Source organism: Nerophis ophidion, linkage group LG12, assembly GCF_033978795.1.
Source record: "Nerophis ophidion isolate RoL-2023_Sa linkage group LG12, RoL_Noph_v1.0, whole genome shotgun sequence".
Lineage (NCBI taxonomy): Eukaryota > Metazoa > Chordata > Actinopteri > Syngnathiformes > Syngnathidae > Nerophis > Nerophis ophidion.
Window position 1 is genome coordinate 46723841 of NC_084622.1, and position 9853 is coordinate 46733693.

At 45.5% G+C, this 9853-nt stretch overlaps 1 long non-coding RNA gene across 2 annotated transcripts; it reads left to right on the forward strand.

The window, feature by feature from the left end:
* Positions 1-745: 745 nt before the first annotated feature.
* LOC133563832 (uncharacterized) lies at positions 746-9406 on the forward strand. Of its 2 annotated transcripts, XR_009809128.1 has the most exons (6): positions 746-760; positions 839-882; positions 1529-1674; positions 1743-1797; positions 3106-3277; positions 7659-9406. It is a non-coding gene; the product is annotated as an uncharacterized LOC133563832 (long non-coding RNA). The 2 variants fall into 2 exon arrangements; XR_009809129.1 differs by lacking the exons at positions 746-760; positions 839-882 and having other exon boundaries at positions 905-1674.
* The last annotated feature ends 447 nt before the right edge of the window (positions 9407-9853 follow it).

Below are 9853 nucleotides of genomic sequence, written 5' to 3' on the forward strand. Positions count from 1 at the left end.
CTCTTTATGCTTCTAATCACATCTACAGGTGTTTTCAACACCTGATTGAAAATATTTTATTCAAATTATGTTCTTAAGAGTTATGATCTTCAAGGGGTTGAATAATTTTGTCAATGAAATATTTAGAGAAATGACACTGTTTGGTATGTTACAACATATAATGTTGTAATTCAATTTGCATTTGTCGACTTACTACATGTTTATTTGATATGACTATAAATAAAATACGGAATAAATGTCCAACTTGCTAAAACACCAAAATTGTGTGGGCGTTGAATAATTTTGATCACAACTGTAAGTGTTTCTATCCTTGTCATGTACTTTCTCCTAAAGGTAGTATACTATATAAGTATTTCAGTACATCAATACATACACTTTCTTCTAAAGATAATATATTATACAAGTGATTCTGTCCTTGTACTGTAGTACACTTTATTCTAAATATAACAGTAAACTAAGTATTTCTGTCCCTGTACATCAATACATAGTTTTTTTTGTAAAGATAGTATATAAGTGTTTCTGTAAATCAATACTCACTATTTCCCCTAAAGTTCAAAATTATATAAGTGTTTCTATCCTTGTACTGTAGTACATCAATACTTACACTTTCTTCTAAAGGTAGTGTTTTATAGAAGGTAGTGGAATTAGTTATCATGTACAAGATGTATTTACGGGACATTTTTAACTCCATGTTATACATGTATGTTTGTCCCCTCATTCAAAGGGCTCCCAAAGAAGAGGTCGACCCAAAGGAGACATTGTGAGTATCACTTTTGTTTGTGAATGATTGGAGCCTTCAATATGAAACACTAACAAATATTCTGTTTTCTGCTTGAAGGTAGACTCCGACGTGGAGGGGCTAGCTGGTGAGAAAGGGGAAAAGTAAGACCAGTCATTTTGAACTTTCTGAAGTTGACCTGTTGATATTTAAATATTGAAAGCAAAGACAAATAATATACTATTTGACTGAGACCCATTTTGGGTCCCTAAGACTTTTAACAATCAAGGAAAGACCTTAAGGTTTTAAAAACCAAAATGGCCCCTACATTCGTTAACTTTTAAGTGTGCGGCCCTTTGTGGTAAAGTTTTGGACATCCCTTGTTTCGTTTTAATGAATAGCTGAGCAGAAAGGAATCCTGTATAGATTATACATTAATAGTACTTTAAAACATTTTTTTTAATTAAAGTGAGTCATTGTGTTTCAGTATTTTTGCCCTGCCACTTGTAGGAACCCTCATTCTGCATGTTTTTGTACAAACTATTGTTGGACAATCTCTCAACGCTGCATTCAAACATTTTCATAGTTGAACCTTACATGTAGAAACACAATTGTTTCTTGGTGCTGTGCTTACTAAACGGAGGAAAACAAATCTAAAGGACAAGAACTTGCAATTTTTAAAATCAGTATCTCATGATTGTTTGGGTGTGACAGGGTATGTCTGGAGAATCTGGCACTAAAGGACAGGTGAGTTGTGTATGATCATGTGTTAAGTAAATATACACTTCATGCACTTGTATGTGTTTGCAGCACAGAGTGAGGAGACCTTGGACATAATGGTCCAACATGGAGACTCTGGGAAGCCAGGTGATGTAGGACCCCCTGGACTGCCTGGTCCTCGGGGGTTGAACGGCATGAGCGGTGTGCATGGCAGGCCGGGTATTGAGGGTCCACCGGTGAGTCCACTCACTGTTTGGGAAATGTAATTGTTGTCCCTTTTACACAATGTTGTTCTTCTCTTCAGGGACAAGATATATCTGACCAGCATATTATTGATGTGGTATAAAGAATGTTGCAAGGTGAGCTTTACCACTCTAATTTCCCTCCAAAAAAATAATCAATTGCTTGTTATTGTAAACAAAAACTCTATTACATATGTAAAGTTTCAGTTCAATATGTCAAAATTGAAAATGACAGTTACCCAAAATCAAATCAAAACCAAAAATGTTGGAAGATGTGTGGAGATGTGGTGGAGAGGTTAGGGTTAGTGTTTTATAGGAAGGAATAAGTTATTGTGTATAACAGGGGTCACCAACGCGGACACCCTAACCCTAACCCTAACACCAGATGAGTAGCCCGCTGGCCTGTTCTAAAAATAGCTCAAATAGCAGCACTTACCAGTGAGCTGCCTCTATTTTTTAAATTATATTTATGTTCTAGCAGGGTTAGGGTTAACCCCAACTCTCGCTTTGCTCGACATTTTTAATTCTAAGAGAGACAAAACTAAAATTTAATTAGAAAATCCAAGAAAATATTTTAAAGACTTGGTCTTTTTACTTTGCTTCTTATAACTTTCAGAAAGACAATTTAAGAGAAAAAATACATTCTTGAAAATGATTTTAGGATTTTTAAACACATATACCTTTTTACCTTTTAAATTCATTCCTCTTCTTTCCTGAAAATTTAAAATGTTAAGCCCGCCAGGCTGCACCAAACTTTTGGTGCTTTGTTCACACAGAAAAGTACAGTGGTGTATGTGCAGCAACTATGAAGGTTGCAAACCTGTTTGGTTCCACTTATCTTTGTGAATCAGCCTTTTCTGACATGAACTTCATCAAGAAGAAACACAGAACAAGCCTCAATGATGCACATCTGCAAGACTCACTCAGAGTTGCAGTTTCTAGTTACACAGCAGAGTACAACACACTAGTTAACAGAATGCCATGCCAGGCTTCCCACTAACTGACAAAGAAACATATATCAGATTTGGTGTCCAGTTCAAAGTGTGACATGATGAGAGTTGACTTTTGTATTTTACGTGAGTTATTATTTGTACAAACATGGTACAAAGTAATTCATGATTTGTTAAAAAATGTTAGTGGCTAGCTAACCTTAACCCTAACCCTAAATCATTAAGATCAGTTTTTCCACATAATATTTATTATTAATAATAACATAGAGCCAAAGGTAAATGTAGCAAATTGGCTATTTTTGGCAATTTATTTAAGTGTGTAATAAACTGGTAGGCTTTCGCATAAATCAGTACTCAAGAAGTAGCCCTTGGTTTCAAAAAGGTTGGTGCCCCCTGGTGTATAAGATGTATTGTATGGTATATTTTTAATCTCTACATTATACAGTTCCTAAATGAATCTCTTTTTTTGTGACAGAGAGGGTGGCAGCAGTAGCAGTGAGCACTAAAAGGGCTGTGCCGTTGAACAACCGGCTATTCTGGTCCTCCGTGATTAATGGTTCCACAAAGACCACATGGTTTGCCTGGTTCCCGAAGAATTACTGGAACGATGGGAGCTGTCAGACGGATTGGAAACACAGGTCTTAAAGGTAGGGACTTGTTTAGTTTCATCTACAGTAATGTGTGTGTATACATATGCTTACATATACATATTTAAATATGTGTATACATTTGTACCAATGTGTACATATGTATGCACTTTTTTTTTAGTCAATATACAAACGTACAACGAATTAGGGTTAGGGTTAGAGGGTTAACCCTAACCCCAACCCTAACCGACTGTCTTTCTATGCCTAAAACCTACCCTCTAACCATAACCCCAACCCTAAACGACTTTCTTTCTATGCCTAAATGCTACCCATCTCGCTTTCTCTTTAAATCTAACCCCAAATCCTTACCCCAACCCTAACCCTAACCCCAATCCTAACCCCAACCCTAACCGACTGTCTTTCTATGCCTAAAACCTACCCTCTAACCCCAACCCTAACCGACTTTCTTTCTATGCCTGAATCCTACCCGTCTCTCTTTCTCTTTAAATCTAACCCTAAATCCTTACCCTTACCCCAACCCTAACCAACTGTCTTTCTATGCCTAAAACCTACCCTCTAACCCCAATCCCAGCCCCAACCCCAACCCTAACCCTAACCCCAACCCAAATCCTAACCCTTACCCCAACCCTAATCCTAACCCCAAACCTAACCCAAATCCTTACCCCAACCCTAACCCTAACCGACTGTCTTTTCTATCCCTAAGACCTACCCTCTAACCCAAACCCTAACCCCAACCCTAACACCAACCCTAACCCCAACCCTAACCGACTGTCTATCTATGCCTAAGACCTACCCTCTAACCACAATCCCAACCACAACCCCAACCCTAACCCCAACCCTAACCCCAACCCAAATCCTTACCCTTACCCCAACCCAAATCCTTACCCCAACCCTAACCCCAAACCTTACCCTAACCCAAATCCTTACCCCAACCCTAACCGGCTGTCTTTTCTATCCCTAAGACCTACCCTCTAACCCCAACCCTAACCCCAACCCCAACCCCAACCCTAACCCCAACCCCAACCCTAACCCCAACCCTAACCCCAACCCTAACACCAACCCTAACCCCAACCCTAACCCCAACCCTAACCCCAACCCAACCCTAACCCCAACCCTAACCCCAACCGACTGTCTTTCTATGCCTAAGACCAACCTTCTAACCCAAATCCCAACCCCAACCCTAAACCCAACCCTAACCCCAACCGACTGTCTTTCTATGCCTAAAACCTACCCTCCAACCCCAACCCTAACCCTAACCCCAACCCCAACCCTAACCCCAACCGACTGTCTTTCTATGCCTAAGACCAACCTTCTAACCCAAATCCCAACCCCAACCCTAAACCCTACCCTAACCCCAACCGACTGTCTTTCTATGCCTAAAACCTACCCTCCAACCCCAACCCTAACCCCAACCCTAACCCCAACCCCAACCCCATCCCCAACCCCAACCCTAACCCCAACCCTAACCCCAACCGACTGTCTTTCTATGCCTAAAACCTACCCTCCAACCCCAACCCTAACCCCAACCCTAACCCCAACCCCATCCCCAACCCCAACCCTAACCCCAACCGACTGTCTTTCTATGCCTAAGACCTACCTTCTAACCCAAACCCCAACCCTAACCCCGACCCTAACCCCAACCCTAACCCCAACCCTAAAACCCAACCCTAACCCCAACCGACTGTCTTTCTATGCCTAAAACCTACCCTCTAACCCCAACCCTAACCGACTTTCTTTCCATGCCTGAATCCTACCCGTCTCTCTTTCTCTTTAAATCTAACCCTAAATCCTTACCCTTACCCCAACCCTAACCAACTGTCTTACTATGCCTAAGACCTACCCTCTAACCCCAATCCCAACCACAACCCTAACCCCAACCCCAACCCCAACCCTAACCCCAACCCTAACCCTAACCCCAACCCAAATCCTTACCCTTACCCCAACCCTAAACCTAACCCAAACCCCAACCCTAACCCCAACCCTAACCCCAACCGACTGTCTTTCTATGCCTAAGACCTACCCTCCAACACCAATCCCAACCACAACCCCAACCCTAACCACAACCCTAACCCAAACCCCAACCCCAAACCCCAACCCTAACCCCAAACCCCAACCCTAACCCCAACCAACTGTCTTTCTATGCCTAAAACCTACCCTCTAACCCCAACCCTAACCGACTTTCTTTCTATGCCTGAATCCTACCCGTCTCTCTTTCTCTTTAAATCTAACCCTAAATCCTTACCCTTACCCCAACCCTAATCGACTGTCTTTCTATGCCTAAAACCTACCCTCTAACCCCAATCCCAACCCCAACCCTAACCCCAACCCAAATCCTTACCCCGACCCTAACCCCAACCCAAATCCTTACCCTTACCCCAACCCAAATCCTTACCCTAACCCGAACCCTTACCCTAACCCAAATCCTTACCCCAACCCTAACCGACTGTCTTTTCTATCCCTAAGACCTACCCTCTAACCCCAACCCTAACCCCAGCCCCAACCCCAACCCTAACCCCAGCCCCAACCCTAACCCCAACCCCAAACCCTAACCCTAACCCCAACCGACTGTCTTTCTATGCCTAAGACCTACCTTCTAACCCAAATCCCAGCCCCAACCCTAACCCCAACCGACTGTCTTTCTATGCCTAAAACCTACCCTCTAACCCCAACCCTAACTGACTTTCTTTCCATGCCTGAATCCTACCCGTCTCTCTTTCTCTTTAAATCTAACCCTAAATCCTTACCCTTACCCCAACCCTAACCAACTGTCTTTCTATGCCTAAGACCTACCCTCTAACCCCAATCCCAACCACAACCCCAACCCTAACCCCAACCCTAACCCCAACCCTAACCCCAACCCAAATCCTTATCCTTACCCCAACCCTAACCCAAACCCCAACCCTAACCCCAACCCAAATCCTTACCCCAACCCTAACCCAAACCCCAACCCTAACCCCAACCCCAACCCTAACCCCAACCGACTGTCTTTCTATGCCTAAGACCTACCTTCTAACCCAAATCCCAACCCCAACCCTAAACCCAACCCTAACCCCAACCGACTGTCTTTCTATGCCTAAAACCTACCCTCTAACCCCAATCCCAACCACAACCCCAACCCTAACCCCAACCCCAACCCTAACCCTAACCCCAACCCTAACCGACTTTCTTTCCATGCCTGAATCCTACCCGTCTCTCTTTCTCTTTAAATCTAACCCTAAATCCTTACCCTTACCCCAACCCTAACCAACTGTCTTTCTATGCCTAAAACCTACCCTCTAACCTTAGGGTTAGGGTTAGGATTATGGTTAGGGTTAGGATTGGGGGAAGGGGAATGCACAGTCCGTCTGCAGCCCGCCCGGGCGACGCCCACACCAACCCCGGAACCCCCCGAAGACCCCGAAAGATGCGCATGCTGCGTCAGACACATACAGCCAAATTAGTGACGGGCATGACTGGCCCTGCCATCCAGCGACGCGTTTCGGTCTCTTGACCTCTTCAGGCTGGCTTTGCACTGATTGCAGGATGTAAACATCTTTTTAACTGCGAGTCTGTGCCTACTGGGACACTTCTAATTCCCTAGTAGGTGGGGCACTTCTAATCCCCTAGACTAACGGCAACTCTATTTTTCTCTGCAGCAGGATGTGCTCCATTCACCTGCTGGAGAGTACTGAGCCGTTTTGAGCAGGAGGAGAATTTATAGGAGGTCTGCAGTGGGCGGGGCTCACGCTCAACACTGCAGTGTCGATGTTTGACACTCCAAATTAGATCCTAACATTGTGATGGGTCTACTCGACGTTCATCACAACGTGGACTCTCCAAATTAGATCCTAACGTTGTGATGGGTCTACTCGACGTTCATCACAACGTGGACAACCACACAGGTAAGTATTGTAGTGTGTTTTGAAAGCATTAAAATGTTTGCTTTGATGTTTCTCCGACTCCTGTTTATTGTTGTGTCCAAAACAAGTTTGTGTGTTAAACTTGTGGCCCCCCAACAACACACACACCACAACAAAGTCCCCAGAAGGCCCACGAATGATGGGACGCCACCCAGACGGACTGGAGGCACAGGCTTGGTTAGGATTATGGTTAGGGTTAGGATTGGGGGAAGGGGAATGCACAGTCCGTCTGCAGCCCGCCCGGGCGACGCCCACACCAACCCCGGAACCCCCCGAAGACCCTGAAAGATGCGCATGCTGCGTCAGACACATACAGCCAAATTAGTGACGGGCATGACTGGCCCTGCCATCCAGCGACGCGTTTCGGTCTCTTGACCTCTTCAGGCTGGCTTTGCACTGATTGCAGGACGTAATCATCTTTTTCACTGCAAAGTCTATGCCTACTGGGACACTTCTAATTCCCTAGTAGGTGGGGCACTTCTAATCCCCTAGACTTACGGCTACTCTACTTTTCTCTACAGCAGGATGTGCTCCATTCGACTGCTGGAGAGTTCTGTGCCGTTTTGAGCAGGAGGAGAATATATAGGGAGGTCTGCAGTGGGCGGGGCTCCAGCTCAACACTGCAGCGTCGATGTTTGACTTCTCCAAACTAATCCTACAGTTGTGATGTGTCTACTCGACATACAATGTGCATCACAACGTGGACAAACACACAGGTAAGTATTATGGTGTTTTTTGAAAGCATTAAAATGTTTGCTTTGATGTTTCTCCGACTCCTGTTTATTGTTGTGTCTAAAACAAGTTTCGGTACTCAACTTGTGGCCCCCCAACAACACACACACCACAACAAAGTCCCCAGAAGGCCCACGAATGATGGGACGCCACCCAGACGGACTGGAGGCACAGGCTTGGTTAGGATTCGGGTTAGGGTTAGGATTGGGGGAAGGGGAATGCACAGTCCGTCTGCAGCCCGCCCGGGCGACGCCCACACCAACCCCGGAACCCCCCGAAGACCCTGAAAGATGCGCATGCTGCGTCAGACACATACAGCCAAATTAGTGACGGGCATGACTGGCCCTGCCATCCAGCGACGCGTTTCGGTCTCTTGACCTCTTCAGGCTGGCTTTGCACTGATTGCAGGATGTAATCATCTTTTTCACTGCGAGTCTGTGCCTACTGGGACACTTCTAATTCCCTAGTAGGTGGGGCACTTCTAATCCCCTAGACTTACGGCTACTCTACTTTTCTCTACAGCAGGATGTGCTCCATTCGACTGCTGGAGAGTTCTGTGCCGTTTTGAGCAGGAGGAGAATATATAGGGAGGTCTGCAGTGGGCGGGGCTCCAGCTCAACACTGCAGCGTCGATGTTTGACTTCTCCAAACTAATCCTACAGTTGTGATGTGTCTACTCGACATACAATGTGCATCACAACGTGGACAAACACACAGGTAAGTATTATGGTGTTTTTTGAAAGCATTAAAATGTTTGCTTTGATGTTTCTCCGACTCCTGTTTATTGTTGTGTCTAAAACAAGTTTCGGTACTCAACTTGTGGCCCCCCAACAACACACACACCACAACAAAGTCCCCAGAAGGCCCACGAATGATGGGACGCCACCCAGACGGACTGGAGGCACAGGCTTGGTTAGGATTCGGGTTAGGGTTAGGATTGGGGGAAGGGGAATGCACAGTCCGTCTGCAGCCCGCCCGGGCGACGCCCACACCAACCCCGGAACCCCCCGAAGACCCTGAAAGGTGCGCATGCTGCGTCAGACACATACAGCCAAATTAGTGACGGGCATGACTGGCCCTGCCATCCAGCGACGCGTTTCGGTCTCTTGACCTCTTCAGGCTGGCTTTGCACTGATTGCAGGATGTAATCATCTTTTTCACTGCGAGTCTGTGCCTACTGGGACACTTCTAATTCCCTAGTAGGTGGGGCACTTCTAATCCCCTAGACTTACGGCTACTCTACTTTTCTCTACAGCAGGATGTGCTCCATTCGACTGCTGGAGAGTTCTGTGCCGTTTTGAGCAGGAGGAGAATATATAGGGAGGTCTGCAGTGGGCGGGGCTCCAGCTCAACACTGCAGCGTCGATGTTTGACTTCTCCAAACTAATCCTACAGTTGTGATGTGTCTACTCGACATACAATGTGCATCACAACGTGGACAAACACACAGGTAAGTATTATGGTGTTTTTTGAAAGCATTAAAATGTTTGCTTTGATGTTTCTCCGACTCCTGTTTATTGTTGTGTCTAAAACAAGTTTCGGTACTCAACTTGGGTTAGGGTTAGGGTTAGGGTTGGGGTTGGGGTTGGGGTTAGGGTTAGAGTTAGGAGTTAGGGTTAGGTATAAAGAGAAGGAGAGATGGGTAGGTGTTAGGTATAAAGAAAAGAGAGATGGGTAGGTTTTAGGAGTGAAAAAGGAGAGTGGTTAGGGTTAGGGTAAGGAGTTAGGATTATGGTTAGGGTTAGGATTGGGGGAAGGGGAATGCACAGTCCGTCTGCAGCCCGCCCGGGCGACGCCCACACCAACCCCGGAACCCCCCGAAGACCCTGAAAGATGTTAGGGTTAGGGTTAGGGTTAGGGTTGGGGTTGGGGTTGGGGTTAGGGTTAGAGTTAGGAGTTAGGGTTAGGTATAAAGAGAAGGAGAGATGGGTAGGTGTTAGGTGTAAAGAAAAGAGAGATGGGTAGGTTTTAGGAGTGAAAAAGG